Here is a 21475-nt window from a genome sequence, read left to right as displayed (position 1 = left end):
GGAACCTTCATCTCAGCTGACCTTAAAGCTAGAGGAAGGAATCAACAAATGCGGTTTCTAGAACCCTAATTATGGTTAATGCCTCCTTACCTCTTAAAGAGAGGGTTTGGTTGGGGAATGTTCCCCAAAGAGTGATCTAGGAGGTTCCTCTTGCCTGGTGCTCCTAATGTTCAGTTATGAGTCATCTAAAAGAAGGGTGCCCAAAGCTTAAGATAAACATTGAAAATCCCAATCTGAAGTCCTCGTAGGCATTCCAGACGCAGAAAGATGTGGGTGAAGCTTCAGGGGTCACACTATCTGGGTAAGAGGGAAGCATTGTCTCCATTATGGAAGTTGAGAAGAGAACCCCTCTGTCTCGAAAGGAAAAACATAATTTAGGGAAAAAGAGGAATCGTAAGAAGAAAAAGAGTTGAATGGAAGAAGAAGGAGATGCATGTTTCTCTTTTGGTGTCGTCGGGGTCGTTCGCCGCATCTTCCACTAGGGGACCCAAAATAGGGGTAAACCCTGCGAAAAGTTCTTTCCTGATCAGCCTAAATTTGGTCCCCTAAATTATTAATATTTTATTAGGCCTTTACACTAACCAAAACCTCCCTCTCCCTTTCTCCTCACCCTAACATTTGGGCCTCAGGCCTTTTTCTCGAAGTTCTATTTCTATTCCCCCCTGGCCTGATGACTCCCATCTTGTGTCCCCCTCAAATCTTCAAACCTAATTCTAGCATTCCTTTCCTCCTCCATCCATGGAGCCAGAACACCACGACTTCCAAATTCTGTCCATCTCTCCCCAATAACCATCCTCATCAAATACCACATTACTTCCCCTCCAATCCTTCAATATTTCAAGAAACCCACTTGGAAGTTCTTGGAAGTAGACCCTATAAAGAGAGTGTTTCTTGCCCATACTCAATTATCCATGATCAAAGTGACCCCTCAGTGCATCAGAATTTTATAATTAACCCACAAATAGTAGATCTACCGTATGTGGATCTGCTAATGGAAGATCCGGAGGAGGAGAATTAATTCTTACTCATCTCCCAAATTTATAAGTTCTGCAAGGATACTTTCTAGTAGCAGCAAAAGCCTTCAAATCTTGGGTGAGAAGCATGTCAAGCAGCGACGATGACATCCATACACAGGACGAACTTCTGTATTGTCTGGATCCTCAGTCGATGACCTCGATCGAGATACATCTATTCATTGACTTTTGTTTTTGCTAAGTAAGAATAGATGTATTATGACCAAAAACCAGATTTACAACCAAACAAGCCTAACTAAGGCCCAACAGGAGCAACTATACAATTACTAGCTCCTCAATCCAAAATCTATCTCGCTGAGAAATTTTCTCAGGAAGTATTGCTATCACTCTACTTTTAATTACATACTGTAATTTTCTAATTACATGATGAAGCAAAGGAAGTTTTTGATACCAAAAACTTTCGTTTCTACATTGCCATATGCTATAGACAGTAGCAGCAATAGCAGCATATCCCACATTTCGCCTGAATTTAGATAGCTTACTGTGATGAAGCCATCTGATAATCTTTCCAAGATCAGTAGCATTACACTTGATCTGCAGCCATCATAACATAGCCTTCAAACATGTCTTACTAGAGCGGCACTCGAACAATAAATGAGGATAATTTTTAATATTTGTCCCACACAGAAGGCATTGATCACTCATACAGACACCTATCTTGCTCAACTTTTCAACTGTCTGCAATCTATTCTTCATAACCAACCAGCTTATAAACCTATGCTTAGGCAAAGTCAGCCTATTCCAAGTGAAGTTACACCAAGACACCTGCTGCTGTTGTTGAATTAGCTTGTTATAGACCAGTTTAACAGAGTAGATAGGCATATTTTTTAGCTTCTCTATTGTGAACACCAGCTTCAGCCTGTCTCTAGTGGCACAAATCTTTTTCCAATACCATGATGCTCCTTGTTTAGGAACATAATCCCACCAGGTTTGATCATGAATATAAAAAGCATCCACCCACCTTATCCATGCATTGTCTTTTTTGGCAGCAAGAGCCCAGACATATCTACCCATGTTAGCAGTGTTCCACAGAAAAATATCTCGAATGCCTAAACCACCCATCTTCTTTGCACAGCATAAATCATTCCAAGCAACCAGCCCTGGTTTAGAAGAATAAGAATGGCCACTCCAAAGGAACGATCTACAGACTTTTACAATCTCAGATAAGATTCTCTTTGGAAGTATATATACCTGAGCCCAATATTGGTGTATACTCATCAAAACACTATTGATGAGCTGAACTCTGGACATGTATGAGAGATTCCTAGAACTCCAAGTTTTAATCCTGCTAATCATCTTTTCAATCAATACATCACACTGATGAGCTGAATTGATTTTCTTCGAGCATATAGGGACACCTAGATATCTAAATGGCATAGAACATCTAGGCCAGGGAAACCAGAAACATTCTTCACTCTTTGAATCTCAGAGTCATTCATTCCACAGCAGTAAAAAGAGGACTTGCTGGAGACGCTAGGGGATATATCCCAGTTGGAGATCAAAATCTCCATAGAAAAACAGGAAATGGGGGGAGATTACCTGATATATTCAATTTTTCTCACCCGTAGAAAGAGCAAGTGAGATCATATGAAGAAGGTGAGATCACTGAAAGAGAGTGAGATCAAAGGGCATCCCATCCAATCCCAAACAATCCCCAATAATATGTATATTGTGGCGTGGAATACGAGGGGAATTGCTCACCTAAGCTTCAAGCTAAACCTTCCTCGTATAATTGATCAACATAATCCTGTCCTTTTCCTTCTTACCGAAACTCGTACCTCGGGTCTTAACACCCAATCTATCATTCCTCCCTTCCCTATGACTAGCGGGATTACTCGGAGCCTATAAGGTTCTCAGGTGGACTCCTTTTGCTATAGGACTCTATAAGGGTGAACTACTCAGCCATTGGAAAAGATTCCCATACACTACATGGTGTGGTTCAGGTAATTCCTAAAAATTTCTCGTTTGTTTTGTCTCGTATCTATGCTGGTACTGAGTATAAGCGTAGGAAATTCACTTGGGATAAACTCAAAGACATGTCTGAGGATATTGATATGCCTTAGTTAGTAATAGGTGATTTTAATGAAGTTTGCAACCAAAGTAAAAAATTAGGTGGCAACCCAACTAAGATTAATTGTTGTATGGCCTTTAATGCTTGTATATATGATTGTGGATTAACTGAATTGAAAAGTTCTGGTCTTCATTTCACCTGGACTAATAAATCAATGAGAAACCCAATCTTTGAAAAGCTGGACAAGGCTTTGGTCAATGATAATTGGTTAGAGGCTTAGCTTGAAATAAATATTGTGAACCTTCCCAAAATGGGCTCAGACCACTCCCCTGTTTTACTTAAATGTAGCTCGTCTATCCCAAATGAAAATCCCACTGTTAAACCCTTCAAATTTGAACCCTTTTGGTACCATGAGCCTTTTTTCAAAACTCTGATCAATGATAACTAGAGAAGCATTTCTGCTGAACTGCCTAACAAATTAACCTCCTTATCTCAAATCATTAGATCTTGGACAAGAATTTGTTTTGAGAATATCTTCCATAAAAAGAAGAGACTATGGGCTTGGTTGGCTGGAGTTCAAAAAGCTTTTAGAAGAAGATCCTTTTAATAAATTCCTTTGCGGGTCCAGAATCCTCTTTAACCGTGGATTGGAACCACACCTTGGACGGGGAGGAATTGTATTGGCAAACCAGGTTAAGGGAGGGTTGGCTAAATAGGGGTGATAAAAATTCCAAGTTCTTCCACTAAGCTGTCCTAATTAGAAGAAATGGGAACAAAATTCCCTCACTTTTGAGGTTGGGATTGAGATAGTGAAAAGAATTGATCTTATAGCTCATGTTAGGGACCATTTCACTAACTTGTTTACGACTGAGATGACCTGTTCTACAAAGAAAAGCCAGTGAAATTGCTTAAACTTAGATCGAATGCCACCATGAGGCAGGTTAGAAAAGCTCTTTTTAGTATGGGGCCCTTGAAATCCCCGGGGGTGGATGGTTACCATCTAATGTTCTTTCAAAGACACTCAGATGAAATTAGCATTGATGTGCTTAACTTTGTGATCGAAATCTTTAGGAATTGTGTTGTCCCACAAGAGACTAGCAAAATCTTGATCAGTCTTATTCCAAAAGTGGACGACCCCAGAAGTATCAAGCAATTTAGACATATTAGCCTATGCAACACATCTTATAAAATCATCACAAAAATCCTAGTCTAAAGGCTCTGATTGTTACTTAATGGTATGATCTCCCTAAACCAAAGTAGCTTTCTCCCTGGTAGGGGGATTGAGAATAATTATATAGTGGCTTCTGAGATTCTTCATTCTATGTAAGGTAGAAAAGACAGCAGGGGTTGGATGGCCCTTAAAATTGACCTAGAGAAAGCTTATAATAGACTAGAATGGGACTTTATTATTGATATGCTTATCAGCCATAACCTTGATGGGCACACCTGTAATCTTATCATGAGTTGTATCTCTTCTGTGTCCTCTTCAGTTATCTATAATGGTAATCCAACTGAGTTCTTCCGTCTTTCGAGGGGTCTTAGGGAGGGAGACCCCCTCTCCCCCTATATTTTTATCGTGTGCATGGAGCACCTGACTAGGGGTGTTTATTTCGGATAATCCGCTCCAATCCGAAATTTCGGATCGGATAATTGTTTATCCGGTTTTTTCTCCCCTTTATTACTAAATATAAACACTAAACAACAAATCAACTTCTAAGCAAAGTTAACACTTTCAAAATAACTAAACAATAAATAAAACATAAAATTCAACTACTAATATGGTCTAAGGTTTCAAGTTCAACCACCAAACAAAAAGAAAATTTATAAAATTTGTAAAATATACAAACAAATAATTGGCACCTATAATCATAATTACAGATATACAAACATACACTCCAAACTTGCACCAACGAGAATGATTTCTGAATTTTGGTGCCAGTGAGAAAAAAAAAACAGAGAGAGAAAGACACTTGGAGTATGATTCCCCCCGATCCGTATTCGATCCGATTTTTTTCGAACATTCGATCGAAAAATCCAAAACCTAAAAAATCAGATCAAATATCCTAAATTTCAGACCGGATCAACCAGATCGCGGATCGGATCATTAGATCAGATATTTTGAAAAAACAAAACAACATTTCTTGGGCTACTCTATTCTCCTTCTTCTGTTGGAGGATATGAATTAGAGGGAACCAATGAGTTTTTAATAGTAAGGATATGAAACTAGAACATTTTTGGCGCCAATCAGTTTTCCTAGGTCCTGAATATGCTTGCTCAAGACCTATGCTATCCATCAAAAAATCAAAGCCTCCCTTAATTTCCCTGGTTCTTGACTATACTATAATAGTGAATGCCTCTTTATGCTTTTTTAACCTTCATGCAGAATTGAGAGTCATTTGCAAGAGTAAGACATGACAATGGGTTGAGGGGCTCAGTGGAAACTTTGTGAGAAATGACACAAATCTCGTAGAGATCCTGATAATTCATGAAACACTGTTGTGGATAAAGGTAAAGAACTGGATCAACTGCATTATACTCTCGGACTCCCTCATTGCTGTCGATTGTATAAATGGCATCACCAAGATCAAAGATCAATATAATAACAATTTCACTACCATGTGTAGGGATGTGTTGCATCAGGTGGGCCACATCCAGCTGGAGAAAGTGGGCATGGATTAATTTCGAGAGGTTGACATCTTAGCCAAAGCAGTTCGCAAAGGAAGTGGGGAGGTGGATGTTTTCAGCCAATTTTGTATAGCCCCCAGGGTAAAACTAGGAATTAACATAGAGGATGTTAATTTTGAAAAATTATGTTTATGATGTAATGATGGAATCTCATATCCCTCAGCGAACCAGGCTATCTAACTTATTATGTGTAACCTTTAAGTAGTTATCTAGTTCCAGTTATCCAAAAAAGAAACTCTTTCCTGGATTTAAAAAATGCTAACTGAAGTCACGTGGGAAACATGATGAGAAATGGATACCATGAGTAGATACACCACATTATCCCATGATGCATTCAACAGTGAACAAGTTTTCCATTTAGTATTACATTTCCTAGATTATTTCAAAAGCAAGAATTCATAGATATAAAATTTTAGTTCTTAACCCAGATTTGGAGTATTAGCTTAGAAATGTAGATAAAACTCTACATCAAGTACCTACCCAGGATAAGTAAAACTAATATTATTACAAATTGTAGGGAGCTTATGTCTAGAGCTAGAGATATTCAGATGCGGGAACACCCGTCTCGGTCTTCTAACAATGCACCAGGCTTATTAGCTAAACAAACCTTATAATGTTAAAATGATAACTTTGAGTTGCTCTTGCAAACTTCTAACTCAAGCTCTTGGGATTGTTTTGGATGTATTGTTGGAGGATAAACTTTATATGTAAACTTCAATCTAGTCCTTTTCGGCTACTGAATTCTACTTCACTAGAAGATGGTATACCCTTCATGTTCACCTTCGTTAATGTCAGCTTGAGAAAGACTTCAGATGTTATCCTGATTCATGGAAATTCTTGTCATGCCTTCTTTCTAATTTAAGAGGTTTTATTGTAGTCATATGATATTCCCTCTAACTTTTTTTTATTTACTATATTGTTGTTACACAATTTTCAAGATGTTTTTTAACCGTTAATATCTTCTATTTTGTTTAAGTAAAAATTATAAAAAATTGATATTATGACTCTACACATCGAGTCGAATCTAGCAAGACCACACATGATTAAAGTAAAATAAACGGTCAAAATTATTAGTGACTTCTTTTCCCAAAACAACAATGTAGCAAATAAAAAAAGGATGGAGTAATTCCATTATTTCCTAAGATATCAATTATGATGATTATATCTTAAATACACTATGTCATACGGTATATAGCAGTTTTGTTGAGCAAATATAAAAAAACAAGTAAACCTATGCACTTAGGCATAATAGGCTAGGTTAGATTATCCTAAATGTTGAAGTTATAAAGTATAGTACACAACACATGTGAGTGTCCACATTAATAAAAGAAGAGAGTCTTAATCCCAGCTGGAATTGTTTGGCATAAATTAGGTATGGAGAGTCTTAATCCCAGCTGGAATGTTCCTTTGAGGGACTGGATTCTACACAATATTGAGCCTGGGAACCAAGCTAGGGGAGAGAGGTGGCAACAAGTGTTTAGTATAGCATTATGGTGGTTGTGGAGATGGCGCAATGACCGAGTTTTTAATACTACTCCCCACGTTCCTCCAGATCAGGTAAGCTTCATTATGGCCACGGTGCACCAAGTGGAAGTAGCATTGAGCAATGGGTCGTAAGGAGGAGCGTGTAAGAAGGCTGCGTGAGCAGAGGTTTTCGTTAGGTGGAAATACCCGAATTTGGGGTGGGTGCAGTTAAACACTGATGGGGCTTCAAAGGGCAATCCAGGAAAAGCGGGAGCGGGGGGTCTCATCAGGGGGTATAAAGGAGAACTGTTTGAGATTTTTGCGACAAATTATGGGGTTTGTTCGTCTACTAAGGCTGAGTTGTTGGGGGTTATGCGCGGACTTAGTGTGGCTTGGAATGGAGGACACCGAAAGGTGGTGGTGTCAGTGGACTCGGAGGTTGTGGTAAATTTGTTGGGTGGGGAGACTCCAGCCAACTCTCCTTATATTCATATTATTCGAAAATGTCAGGCCTTGATCAAAGAGAAGGACTGGAGGGTGCCCATTGAACACTCTTACCGTGAAGCGAATAAGGCGGCTAATTGGCTCGCAAACTTAGGTGTGGACATGGAAGAGAAGTTCAAATTCATTGAGGCGGTCCCGAAGGATCGTTAACCATTTTATTGGAGGACTTGGGTGGTGTCGCGTGGCCTCAGATGGTGCCTATTGATAGTGCCAGGAAGAGCTTCGCGTAGAGGATCGTCGGTTTCAGTAGTAGAGTGTCGTAGTTTGTTTTTTAAGCTTTGTTTGTCTGGCGTCTTTTTCTTATTATTTTAGCTTTGTATTTTTCTCTTGGTCTTTCACCTCTTTCAACAACAAAAATTAAAAATAAAAGAAGAGATATAAGTTCACGTTATAACGCAAAGGGGATACTCCCCATATTGCCATATGGTTTTAAGGTGAAACCTCATTTGTATTGTGAAGTAAACTCTATCTCTTTATGATAAGTGTGGTCCAAGCCCATATATGTACAGTGAGGAAAAATTAGTATTTTCACGATTCTCGCCAAAAGAGTGGTTCTCATATGAACTTAAACATACATGTATATGTATATATAAGGGTTCATTCGATCCAATAGTACCAAGTAATTTTTTGAAAGACGTTCTAAGTGAGTTATTTTAGCTGTATTCGTTTTAAGGGTGTCCCTTATTAGTTTACCCCTTTATTTTTTTGCTATTTTTGGAATAGGACCACAAACTTTTCATCACACATATATTCAACTTTAAGTATAAATAATCTTTTCTCTCTCTTTGTATGCCCCCACAATACTATTCTTCCTAAAACTCTGTGCAAAATAAAGGGGTAAACTAATATAGGACGGAGGGAGTATCATCTATGGCAGGTTCGAATGGCTCATTTATGTAACTTTAATCAAAGTTAAGGAAAGAGATAAAGTTGTATAGCAAATACAAGAAGATATTGTTAAGATAAGGATTAGAAGTATACTAAAGACGAGAATTAGTCAAATATATTGTATTGCGCTTGCTTACAGCCTCTTTGTTTGCAAAAAGGATTTCTAGTGAGTCATTCTTAGAAGGTTTGTCTTGTCTTCTTCCTTTTTCGCATGGGTTGTAAAGTTATCCAGTAATATGATCACTTACGTACCATAAAGTATATATTACCAGGTATGCGTAAAATAATCTAAAATATGTATAAACTGTTGGAACATTTATAGGGTAATAGATTTGATACTTATATGGATATATACTAGAAGAGGAGGACGTCTAGTATGCAAAAGATTAGAGTACATCAAGTGGCAAATCTCGTGGAGTAACCAAGGGAGACAGAAGGGCCGTCGCGAGTCGCGACCTGCCTTCTGCCTTGGAACGCGAAAAGATGCCTTGACGGTTTACTATCCGTTGTGATGTTATGTTTTCATTTTAATGACTTTTAAGGTCCTTAAATCAGTGGATTAAAGGCCTTTGATGAGTAATTAAGATGGGGGTTATGTGATTAACCACTCTAGTCAATGAAAGGTTTATTCTTCTTATATAACCTTTGGATTCCTATGAGTAAAGGGTTAGAGGAAAATCAGAATTTTCTATACTCTAAAAGTCTTCTTGCTTTGCTTAAGAGAAACCTTGCAAACTTCTCTTGAGTGTTCTTCACAAACACAAAACACAAGTTCTTGTTGATTCACTTAGAAGATCATCTAAGTGGATTGTTTCTCTCCATTGTATCTCATTAGTTATTTCGTGTTACCCGGTGATCCTAGAGGGGCGAAATTAAACTAATAGGAAAGCGTAGTTTCGTGCCTTGGAGTGAGATATCCGGTTCTCTTTTGATCATTAACAATCTATTAGTTTAATTTTTCTTTTTCTTTTCGGATATGGCTCAATCTCAAGGACATGACTATGAACTTCCAAAAGTTGGACAAGTTTGAGGGAGTGGATTATCGAAGGTGGCAAAAGAAGATTCACTTCTTGTTGACCACCTTGAATGTGGTGTATGTTCTATAAACACCCATGCCAACATTCCCGAAAGATGGAGAGGAGGACTCCGCGGAGACTACAAGGAAGAGGACAAAGTGGGAGAATGATGACTACATTTGTCGGGGTCACAATCTCAACTCTTTACCGACCCTTTTTCGATCTCTACCAAAATGGAGAGTGCAAAGGAACTTTGGGATGCTCTTGAGGCCAAGTACATTTTGGAAGATGCTTCAAGTAAGAAATTCCTTGTTAGTAATTTTAATTCTTTTAAAATGACTAATGATCGGCCTATTATGGAGCAATTCCATGAGGTTCATCATATTTTGAACCAAATAAGGTCACATGGTATGGTGATGGATGAGGCAATTGCGGTTGCCTCAATCATTGACAAATTACCAAATTCTTGGAAAGATACAAAACATCTTTTGAAACATAAAAAGGAAGACATGTCCATGGAGCAATTAGGAACTCATCTTCGTATTGAAGAGGGGATCCGGGCTCAAGATGGGGTTAAGGATACTACTCCTAGTATTCCTAAGTCTACCGTAACTTGGTAAGGTTGGTGGGTCTAGTAAGACCAAGAAACCAACAAACAACAAACAATTAACAAAACCAATGTTGCAAACAAGAAGAGGAAGACCCTCACTTGTTGGATATGCAATGGTCCTCATCTCAAGAGGGATTGTCCTTCTAACAACAAGAAGAAGACAAAGAACGCACAACCTAGTGTTGTTCAAAACCAAGGTAAAAATGCACATGTTAATGTAATTGAAGAAATGCATTTTGTTGCTATGATTTCTGAAATTATGTGTGTGCAGGTTGATGATTCTTGGTGGATAGATTCGGGAGCCTCTAGACATGTGTGAATAACAAGGATTTCTTCAAGTCTTTGAAAGATTTGGATGATGGTCCAATCTTGTATATGGGGAATGATTCTACGGTAAAGGCTAAAGGTATAGGCCAAGTAGAATTGTTGTTAACCTCGGGAAAGACTTTAACTCTCCGGGATGTTTATGTACCGGAAGTTAGGAAGAATCTTGTGTCGGAGGCTTTTGAATAAGTATGGTTTTAAAGTTGTTTTTGAGTCGATAAGTTTGTAATTTCCAAGGGTGGTATTTTTGTTGGACAAGGTTTCTTTTGTAATGGAATGTTTAAATTTAGTATTGATAATAAAATTGGTACTAGTTCTATTTACATGCTTGATGTTTCTTCTCTATGGCACAATCGTTTATGTCATGTGAATTATCGTAGATTATATGACATGTCTAAAATGGGGTTAATACCTCCTTTCGATTTAAAGTTAGAGAAGTGTACACTTGCTGCTAAATAAAATTACAAAAAATCCTTATCCTAGTGTGACTAGACAAACGGTATTGCTTGAATTGGTGCATAGTGATTGTGTGACTTTCATAGTTCACCTTCTTTGGAAATAAGAAATATGTTGTAACTTTTATTGATGATTTTTCAAGGTTTTGTTACATATATTTATTATTTACTAAAGATGAAGCACTAGAAAAGTTTAAGACCTTTAAAACGAAGTGGAACTCCAACTTAATCAAAAGATTAAAAGACTTCGAACGGATAGGGGTGGTGAATATTATAATCCAAGTTATTTTAGTTCCATTGGTGTAATTCATGACAACGCCCCATACTCACCTCAAAGTAATGGTATAGCGGAAAGGAAAAATAGGGTCCTAAAAGAAATGGTTAATACCATGCTTTCTAATTCGGGTCTTAATGACGGTTTTTGGGGTGATGCAATTTTAACTGCATGTTATATTTTAAATCGAGTTCCTAATAAAAGGAATAAGACTACCCCTTATGAACTTTGGTGTAATAAAAAGCCTAATCTCAATTACCTTAAGGTATGGGGTTGTAGGGCAATTGTCAAATTGACGGAACCTAAAAGGAAAACTTTAGGTGAAAAAGGAATTGATTGCATTTTTATAGGCTATGCGGTACATAGCAAAGCCTATAGGTTTTATGTCATTGAGCCCAATGACTTTGTCTCTATTCACTCCGTGATAGAGTCAAGGGATGCAATATTTGATGAGACTAGATTCTCATCGATTCCAAGACCAAAGGACATGATACCTAGTACTAGTTCCAATGTTGTAGATGACATTTCTAATGATCATGATACTACAACACCGGAAATTAGGAAAAGTAAAGAATTAGAAAAGAGAAATCTTTTGGACCGGATTTTCAACTATATTTAGTTGAAGGGTCAAGGGAGTCAATTTCGACTCAAATTTCATATTGTTACAATATGGAGGAGGATCCTAGGACCTTTGATGAGGCTATGAAGTCTCATGATTCTGCTTTCTGGAAAGAGGCAGTGAATGATGAAATGGATTCTATAATGGGTAATCACACTTGGATTTTAGCTAATTTACCTCCCGGTTGCAAACCCCTAGGTTGTAAATGGATTTTTGTAAGGAAAAAGAAAATCGATGGAACCATACTAAAACATAAGGCCCGGTTAGTGGTCCAAGGTTTTAGGCAAAGATATGGTATCGATTACTTTGAACTTATGCTCCAGTAGCTAGAATAGCTACTATTAGACTATTGATAGCATTAGCTGCGATTCATGGTCTGTAATTCACCAAATGGATGTAAAAACTGCTTTTCTTAATGGTGAATTGGAGGAGGAAGTGTACATGAATCAACCTGAAGGGTTTGTGGTCAAAGGTCAAGAAACTAAAGTTTGCAAATTAGTTAGATCTTTGTATGGTCTTAAACAAGCACCTAAGCAATGGCATCAAAAATTTGATGAGGATGTGTTGTCTAGTGGGTTCAAAATAAATCAGTCCGATAAGTGTGTATATAGCAAATTTGATAATAACGGTAAAGGAGTTATAATTTGTTTATATGTTGATGATATGCTTATTTTTTAGACTGATTTGGAATAAGTGGAAAAAACCAAAGGCTTTCTCTCTTCTAGCTTCTCCATGAAAGATTTGGGTGAAGGGGATGTTATTCTAGGTATTAGAATAATAAGAGGGAAATGGTCGTTTTCTTTATCACAATCTCATTATATTGAGAAAGTGGTCAAGAGGTATAATGAGTCAAATTCGACTCATTTTTCTACTCCTATGGATCCTAGTACTCACTTGGTTCCGAGTAGTGGTACTCCAATTTCACAATTGGAGTATGCAAGCACTACTACAAAAAAGGCCTAGGAAACCGGTTGAAAATGGCATAGGAAACCGGACTATAACACATCTCCATCTCACAGGTGTCCTAGGTTAAGAGACCGGTTATAATGCCTGGTTTCTTTGTTTATTTAGGAGACCGGTTGATAGGTAAAACCAGTCTCTTAGGTAAGTGTACATATACTGTGAAAAGAAGGTTAGGAGACCGGTTAATATTTATAACCAATCTCCTTACCTTACCCTTTGAAACCAGTTATTAACCACAACCGGTTTCTTAAGTGTATTACATGTTTTTTAAAATTAAAATGTTACAATATACATACATTATCTGCTCCTGTATTTGCGGTTCCTTGTATATATGCGTTTTAAAAAAACAAATCTATAAATAACCACAATAATAATAATATTATGAAACAAAAATTCCTGCTTGCTTTATTAATAATATAAAAAATATTTGCTACATTTAATTACTACAAATCAATTTCACTAGTCTTAAAAATAAAAATTTCTATAATCTAATGATATCTACAAAAATTAAAATTCTAACTTGAGCAAATAATATGTACAATTGAAACTTGACCATTGTCTTCAATCTCCATCGTCTCATGTTTGATTGTTTAAATATTTCACCCACATATCTCTTAGCTCGTCAATCATCTCTCGCGAATAAGTGCTAGGAATCCCAAAAAAGTACTGCAAAATAATTACAAAGAATTATAATTAGAACTAGTATCTCTATATTTTATAACTTTCATATATACAAACTTAACAAGAAAAAATCAAAGCAAGAATAATCAAATTTCTAAACCATAATCGGATTTCTAAACGATTCCTAATTTTTAAGTTTTCAGTTTATGTTCTTTCAAAAAACAACAAAGTTTCCAGTTTACGAAATGTACATTGATTTAGTTATTTAAAACAGTTTTATCGAACAGGTTTTGTTTTCACTATTTGAAAAATAAACAACAAAACCACCATAACAAAAAAACAGATGCAACCAGAAATAAGACTAACTTTTTCTTATAATGTCCAGAATGTCTCTCTTTTTCAGCCTTCTCTACAATCACCTGCATAAATTGGTAAACTAGGTGAGAATTATTGAGTCGATTGGAATATATAAATTATGAAACACAAATACTTCCAATAACCATAATCAATCAACAAGTAAAGCATCTTACAGGAATTCTATCAGGATATTTCTCCCGAATGCGAGCTGCTTCTGCTCGTCTCTTTTCTTAAAAAGTAAGAAAAACTTCAATTCACCAAACAAGAAAACAAATAGGGCTATAGCTCATAATTTTAACATTGCTTGAAGAAGCAATCATCTTCCATCTACATTAGAAAAGCACCACAAAACCAATCATGTACAGCAAGGTTATCGCCTTGATAAAAGTATTATACATAAAGCAAGGTGTCAATGTGTCATACAACCAAAATGAACAAATTCCACATAATATATATAAGAAAAACCTAGTTCATCAAATGAACAAGATGTTTAACTTCGATCGAAAATCTCATTCTCTTCCCTCTTCCCAAAGTTGGCTAGACTTGTCAATCTAATCATCAGTACCAAATGACATATACACAGCCTCATTAATTCCCTCTATAGCAAACAAAGGACTTCACTTCAAGAATTGGGCAATTTCAAGCTAATCTTATATAGTAGTTATTTTTTCATCACTTCACCGGAACTAACAAAACCAAATGACCCAAATTTAACCTACATCAAATCTTAGGACTAGCAACCATACGTCTGATGACTTGATGCTGCACACACACACCCAATCCCTCCCCCCCCCCCTGCACATATCAACCACTAATACTCTACTCTCCCAATATTGATCAAGACTTGGACTGCGCTCAGGTGTTCATCTACTACGCTACTCGAAAGATAACACATAATGCAAACTAAAAAACACCAACATTACCCCAAATTATTGCAAGGAAATCAAGGGTAAGAGAGGAGCCAAATCCACACACAACCTTATCCTTCAGATTACAACATACTTTTTTTTACATTGACTTGTAAATCGATTCACAGCAACCCTAAACAAATGAAATTCAATAAGCTACTTCAATTCAGTCCATCACAATCCAAAATCAAAGATAATTAACAAAAACAAATTTTCTCAACAATGATACACAAACAATCCGGCAGTGATCAATAGCGTAGAAAGAGGCTCAACAATCAATGTAAGAAGCAATGATCCTAAAAACAATCCTGGAAGATTTGACAACCCTAACGATATAGCTCCTCCATCTCGCAATGGTAAAACCACAAAGTAAGCACTCAAAATTAGTTCATCAACAATTATAAATCCAAAATCAAGAACAGTCAAATTTCAATCATGAAAAACAATCGTAATGAAGAAAACATTAATAAGTATATGAAAAAAATGCGAGAAATTGCATATGAAGAAGAAAGATGTGGCGGAGTGAAGAAGTGACGAGGTTTCATGAGCTTTGACATTGACGATTGTTTGAAAAAAACACCGATCCACCATTTTTGCTCTTTCTCTCTCTCCTATATAATCTAGTCTAAGAATCTAACGTATATAAACTTATAAAAGTTGGAAAATATGAAATTAAATCAAAAAAAAAAAAAACTTAACAACTTACTAGTTCGAATTAATGGAGGAAAACTCAAAACTGGGTCGGCGAAGTGCCGAAGTCGAACTTCGAACTTCGAATTGAAGGTGTCGGCGGTCGGCGTCTCTAGTTCGTCGGCGGTTGGCGGCGGTTTGAGACTGCTCGGTGTTCGATTTCGACTCTTCGAGTGACTGGAGATCTGGGAGGAGAAAGAATGAGATGGAGTAGAGAGGAGAGAGAAAAGAGAGAGGAGCGTGAGAGTATGAGAAGAGAGAGAAGAATGAACGTGTGCGGTTCCAACGTTTTTTTTTCAGCTAATTTTTTTTTTTTTTTAATTTGGGGATGCAGTTGTGGTAGTTTTTTTTATTATATTTGTTGCATCAAAAAGGAAAAACAATTTTAAAAGTAAATAGGATTATGTATAGAGCTTATATTACACTAGAGTATTAAATTGAAAAGATATTAAATTTTAAAATTAATATTTTTAGGAAACCGGTTCAAGTTAAAAGTAGTCTCCTATATATTTACAAGTAAAATATATACGTATAATAGTATATTATGTTGAAAAAAATTGAATTAAAAAAATAAAATATTTCAAGGAAACCGGTTTTACTTGGAAGCAGTCTCCTATTTCACAACAACTTTTTTTATTAGTCAAATAGTTAAACTTAAGAGACTGGTTTTAGATAATCAATGGTTTGCTACATTTAAGAAATGGGTTATTAACCTCAACCGGTCTCCTATATATAGTCTCTTTGGTCATTTTTGTAGTAGTGAAGCTTAATTGGAAGCTTGATGTATGCTATGACTAGCAGTCGGCCGGATATAGCCTTTGCTATTGGCAAGCTCAGTAGGTATACTAGTAATCCTAGTATGTTGCATTGGCAAGCATTGAGAAGAGTGTTAAGGTACTTGAATAAGAGCTTGGATTATGTCATAACTTACAAAAGAGAACCTTCTATCGTAGAAGGTTACTCGGATGCTAGTTGGATTTCGAATAAGGAAGATTATTCATCCACTAGTGGTTCGGTGTTTCTTCTTGGAGGAGGTGCCATTTCATGGGAATCCAAGAAGCAAACATGTATAACGGATTCCACTATGGCATCGAAATTCATTGCTTTGGCTTCTTGTTGCCAAGAAGCGAAATGGCTAAGGAATGTGTTGAGTGAGGTTGACTTATGGGTCAAACCTAAGTCAAGGCACATTGGAGTTAGACATAGCTATGTGCAGAAAATGATAAGGAATAGTTGTATAACTATTAATTTTGTTCGGTCTAGTTTGAACTTGGCGAATACGTTTACTAAACTGTTGTCAAGGGAACTATTGAACAAAATGAACAAAGGGATGGGTCTTAAGCCTATTGATCAACCTATGGTGAAGGAAAACTCTATTTGACGTCTAACATAACATTAGATCTCAAATTCAAGGAGGATAGTACTTCTCTATGAGGTTGGGAGCACTTGTTGAAAACATCCCGAGGTTAGTGCTTGTTGCTACAATGATAAAGAGGTTGAATATTCTTAATAGATCTTTGATAAGGTGCTCAATTGTAGGAGCATGTTCGGAAAGATCTACCTATATAAGCTAGAAGTTTGGTCGCTTCATCAAGTCTTAGGCTTGACTTGGAATGCTTATGAATGGATATGGACACCAAGGCTTCATTGGTGTCGGAGGTTTTAAGAACCTAGTTTATGTTTGTGTGTATTAGTAACTTCAATAATTTGTAATGGTTATATGATTCAAAGCTTTGTCTATCATTATGATCTAAATTATTGTAAAGATTACTCTTACTAAATGGAAATTCAATCGTTATATATTTCCATGATGCATGAACATGAGTGTTTGCGATTTATAGCAAGTTGGAAAACTTTTCAACATTACCCTATAAATAGGAGGAGGATTGTTGGAACATTTATAGGGTAATGGGTTTGATACTCATATGGATATATACTAGAAGAGGAGGAGGTCTAGTATGCAAAAGATTAGAGTACATCAAGTGGCAAATCTCGTGGAGTAACGAAGGGAGACAGAAGGGCCATCGCGAGTCGCGACAGGCGTCGCAAGTCGCGACCAGCGCCTCGCGACTCGCGAGCTTCTTGGCGAGTCACGACCTGCCTTCTGCCTTGGAACGCGAAAAGATGCCTTGACGGTAGGGGTGAAAGTTATTCGGATAAAATCCAAAATCCAATCCAATCCAATCCAAATTAGCAATTCGGATCGGATTCGAACTGTGTTCGGATTGGATTCGGATTGAGAATTTTTGAAAAATTGGATTTTCGGATCGGATTGGATTGAGGGTAATTGGATCCAAAAATCCAATATAACCGAATAGTAATATGTCTTGTATTATGTATCTGGATTGGGCTTAAGTGCTTAACTGATTTTTTATTATAAAAAAACCTACTCCATAGTCCAATACACATAGAATTTCAATCCTTCCCCTAAAGCACTAACTGCACTTAATTCCTCATTTCCTAAATCTACTAGGCTGCTGTTGTGCTTGATTTATTTCATCGAAAAATTAAAGTTTTAAAAAATCGGATTTTCGGATCGGATCCAATCTAGAGTATGAAATTTCGGATTGGATTGGATCGGATTCAAACCCTAATCGGTTTGGATTCGGATTGAAAAATTGATATCCAAATTTTATTCGGATCGGATTGGATTAGGCCTTAATCCAAACCGCACACCGAACTTTCACCCCTACTTGACGGTTTACTATCCGTTGTGATGGTATGCTTTCATTTTAATGACTTTTAATGTCCTTAAATCAGTGGATTAAAGGCCTTTGATGAATGATTAAGATGTGGGTTATGTGATTAACCACTCTAGTCAATGAAAGTTTTATTCTTCTTATATAATCTTTGGATTCCTATGAGTAAAGGGTTAGAGGAAAATCAGAATTTTCAATACTCTAAAAGTCTTCTTGCTTTGCTTAAGAGAAACCTTGCAAACTTCTCTTGAGTGTTCTTCAAAAACACAAAACACAAGTTCTTGTTCATTCACGTAGAAGATCATCTAAGTGGATTGTTTCTCTCCATTGTATCTCATTAGTTATTTCGTGGTAACCCGGTGATCCTAGAGGGGCGAAATTAAACTAATAGAAAAGCGTAGTTTCTGTGCCTTGGAGTGAGATATCCGATTCTCTTGTTGATCACTTCTAACATAAACTAATAACCAATATGTATAAGAATATAAACTGATGATCTAAAATATGTGTAAACTAATAACCAATATGTATAAGAATATAAACTTATGAGTAATAGGTTTGAACAGATAACAAATATGTATAAGCTAATAACTATACTTTTGCATAAGCTAATAACAAAACCTATATAAACTAGAATAGTGAAACTCCCAAAATTATTATTTATTACTACCCGAGCTAAATGCTGGTTAGAGCACCATTATTCACAATTTTGAAAAAGGATCATCCCACTCTCTTGCTAACTTTCTCTCTCTAAAAAATAACATCCCACAATCTTTTCCCACTTATCTTCCTAACAATGAACCAAAAAAAAGATCATCCCAACTACTTTTACCTACTCAACTATTTTTTTACCCCACTGAACTATTTTTTCTCTCTCATCACCCCATCACCATAATATAATATTTTAATTATTTACTTTTTAATAATATTAAATATTCATTACTAATTGATAGAAATAATAATTTATAAATACATAATTAAAATTTTTAGCATTAACTAAATTAAATGTACAAAAATATTGTTTATTTTTTTTTAAAGTGTAAGAGTACTGGAAGATATTTTATATAAAATAAGCAAAATTATAGAAATTAGTAAATAGCTAGAAAAAAAAATCCAAAATATTACAAAATGGGTCTCTAATTGTAGATCTCTGAAAAACAGAGCCATTGGTATTTTTTTTTTAATTTTTTGCTTTGTATTTTTTAAGATATTGCATTTTTAATATTTATAATTGTATTATTTATCTCACCTGTTAGAATTTGACAAGTGTCAAATTCTAACGCGCGCGTCAGAATTCTCACGAAAGTTAATTTTTTTTGGCTTTCCCAAAGCCAAAACGACGCGTTTTGGCTTAACTCTAGCTAAAACGAGTCATTTTGGCTGGGGAAAGCCAAATAAAATTAATTTTCGTCAGATCAGACAGTGGGTCCCAACCCCACGCCTGATCAAGTTTTCACTCACCCCATGCATTTTTTTCCCCAATCATCCCCACTCATCCCACAATCTTATTCTCAATCACCATTAAGGGGCTTTTTTAAAAAAAAAATTGATGACTTGATCTTATTTTTCAATTGTGAGTAAGGGTGCTCTTAATACTCCATCGGTCGACATTTACTTGCAATAATTTATTTTGCCAGTTCTCAATACCTTTTTTTTTTTTTACCGTAAATCTCTTATTCCATTTAAGTAAAGTTATAAAAAAAAATAAATATTTAAAATCTACACATCGAGACAAATAATTATGAAAAATCGTTCAAAATTGATAGTTTGTTTTCTTAAAGATTAAAGGTAATATAGAATTAAATTTAGATAGGACTTTATAAGAAAATTAACTTGCATGAGGCCATAGCCAATTGTCTAGGACTCCTTTGTCTTTTGCTGGTCATCATACAAGGAACACTCTAATAGGGCGTTTTGGCGAAGGAAGCTCCAATAAGTGGTCTTACATGTTTTTAGCTGCGTATAATAAGTTAGCCCAAGTTTCACAATTTTATCTGTTTTGACGTATGTGTACTACAAATTATTAAATCTAGATAAGCTCTTTATGAAGTTATGTTTCGGTTTCATACCAGATTCCCAATGCTAGTAATAAGATCCAATATAATAGTCAATACATTTATTGGATAAACCCTATGCATGCATGTGCCCTCTTTATGAACCTTATCTAATTGGGTTTCACATGATTGTAGATTATACGTACTTCATGTGTGTATTATCAACCAATAAATCTCTCTCCTCAATCTTCATTACCTTACTTGTATAAAAGACAACCGTCTATTTATCATTTACAAAACTTGTTCACATCACAGTTTGGGATATACTGTCTTTTGCTAAGTGGGCGAATAATCATATACTATAAGTGGTGAAACACCACTCTATCTATTTTGTTACTGCACCAATGACTTTGGTCTCTCACGCTAGTTTTGGTAATTCAGGAGCACGCCTTTAGTCGTCCAAGTATGACTTATGTTGTCCTTTCGACTAAATTCTGGAATGATTACTTGATATTCGCCCAACTATGAGCCGTCTAAAATGCTCCAAGAAGTCATTGAGAAGACGAGCTCTTTCTTAAATGAATAAGTCTCAATTATGAGATGTTTGTTAGACTTTTATGCCTTCTTGCATTGTAAGGATATTGAGTATTGAATACTTTTTCTTATTTGAGAAAGGCTATTGTCGAATACGTTGGATGAGAAGATCATTGTGTCCTTTTAATTATAAAGATCTAGTCAGATCAAAAAGAAAAAAAAAAAAGACTAATCATTTCTTCTATCTTGAACCATTATACAAATGTGATGTACATCCAATGCCTTAGCTATGCAAATCAACTCCACGGTGTTTGCACATCCACAAATTCACCTATCACAAATTATATCTCTATTATATAAGGGAAGGGGGGAGCAATGATGTCCTCTTTTGAAACGCCTATTTTACCCCCCTTCTCTTTCTAAATTACAAAAGGAATGTCAAAATCAAAATACCAAAAATAAATTTACAACACTCACTCATAAATCACTTAAAAGAATAAACTTTACAAATCACTCATACTATTGAAAAAATCACGTTATAAAAATCACGCAAATCACTCAAATAATCAGGAAACTTTATTAAAACTTAAAATTAATATACAAACTAAAACTAATAACCTAGAACGTCAATACATACAAAAACATTTACAAAAATTTACTTACAAATCACTATTCTCAAGAGCCATTCACAATTAATGGTGGGTCATGATAAAAAAATAGAGGTGTATTTATAGTGAAATCAGAATTTAGAAATCAGACAAGGGAAAAAATTATTTACTTTTTTTATAGTGTTTCCTATATATAATGAAACTTTTACATATATTTGGA

General features: G+C 35.9%; 1 long non-coding RNA gene across 1 annotated transcript; it reads right to left on the bottom strand.

Moving 5' to 3' along the window:
- Window positions 1-13849: 13849 nt before the first annotated feature.
- On the bottom strand, window positions 13850-15618 carry LOC125497277 (uncharacterized). Its single transcript, XR_007273907.2, has 3 exons — window positions 15440-15618; window positions 13999-14054; window positions 13850-13887 (listed from the first exon to the last, which is right to left on the bottom strand). It is a non-coding gene; the product is annotated as an uncharacterized LOC125497277 (long non-coding RNA).
- Window positions 15619-21475: the final 5857 nt, after the last annotated feature.

This window comes from Beta vulgaris, chromosome 5 (genome assembly GCF_026745355.1).
Source record: "Beta vulgaris subsp. vulgaris cultivar EL10 chromosome 5, EL10.2, whole genome shotgun sequence".
NCBI lineage: Eukaryota > Viridiplantae > Streptophyta > Magnoliopsida > Caryophyllales > Amaranthaceae > Beta > Beta vulgaris.
The sequence above is the reverse complement of the archived record's forward strand: the minus strand, read 5'-3'. Positions and strand labels throughout refer to the sequence as shown.